Source organism: Cricetulus griseus, chromosome 2, assembly GCF_003668045.3.
Source record: "Cricetulus griseus strain 17A/GY chromosome 2, alternate assembly CriGri-PICRH-1.0, whole genome shotgun sequence".
In the NCBI taxonomy this organism is placed as follows: Eukaryota; Metazoa; Chordata; class Mammalia; order Rodentia; family Cricetidae; genus Cricetulus; species Cricetulus griseus.
This window is the reverse complement of record NC_048595.1, coordinates 91,083,592-91,084,432: the sequence shown is the minus strand read 5'-3', so window position 1 is coordinate 91,084,432 and position 841 is coordinate 91,083,592. Positions and strand designations below refer to the sequence as shown.

The window sequence follows — 841 nt, the reverse complement described above, 5'->3', positions numbered from 1 at the left end:
TCTATGCAGGTGGTCACTACCTCTAATCCTTACAATCTTTCCATACCTCTTTTACTATATAACACCTGAGCTTTTGAGGGAGGGGCTGTGATATAGACAACCCATTTAGAATTGACCACTCCATAATTTCTTATTCCCAATTGTGGGTCTCTATATTGACTGCTATCTACTGAAAAAAGAAATTTCTCCTTAAAGGTTGACTCTTTTTTTTTTTTTTTTTTTTTTTTTTTGGTTTCGAGACAGGGTTTCTCTGTGTAGCTTTGGAGCCTATCCTGGACTCACTCTGGAGACCAGGCTGGCCTCGAACTCACAGAGATCCGCCTGCCTCTGCCTCCCGAGTGCTGGGATTAAAGGCGTGCACCATCAACACCCGGCAAATGATCATTCTGTTTCCACCCGGTTTTGAACCGGGGACCTCTCGAGTGTTAGGCGAGCATGATAACCACTACACTACAGAAACTACTTTTCCTTAAAGGTTGAGAGATGCATGAATCTATGGATATAAAAATTTTAGGGACAGTTTAATTCTATTGGCAGAATAATAGTATTAGGTTCTCCCTTAAGACCTTGGATCTATTTAGTCACAGGTTTTTGAGCCAGTTAATGGTTCCATGTGTGAGTTCCATCCATTTATCAGACTACAAACAAAAGCATGAAGTGGTTGATTATACCCATGATATTTTGTGCCACTATTGTACCCCTGGGCATATACTGCCAGGCTTGACATTAATTTAGCTGACAGTGTTCACAGCTAGATTATAAGATTACTGAGTATTTTTCTTTCCAACTATCATAATAGAACATTCCAGCACCTTTAAAACTACACAGTGTAGATGAGGTT

At 40.1% G+C, this 841-nt stretch overlaps 1 non-coding gene across 1 annotated transcript; it reads right to left on the bottom strand.

Moving 5' to 3' along the window:
* Positions 1–387: 387 nt before the first annotated feature.
* On the bottom strand, positions 388–460 carry Trnav-aac. The gene has a single exon. It is a non-coding gene; the product is annotated as a tRNA-Val (tRNA).
* Positions 461–841: the final 381 nt, after the last annotated feature.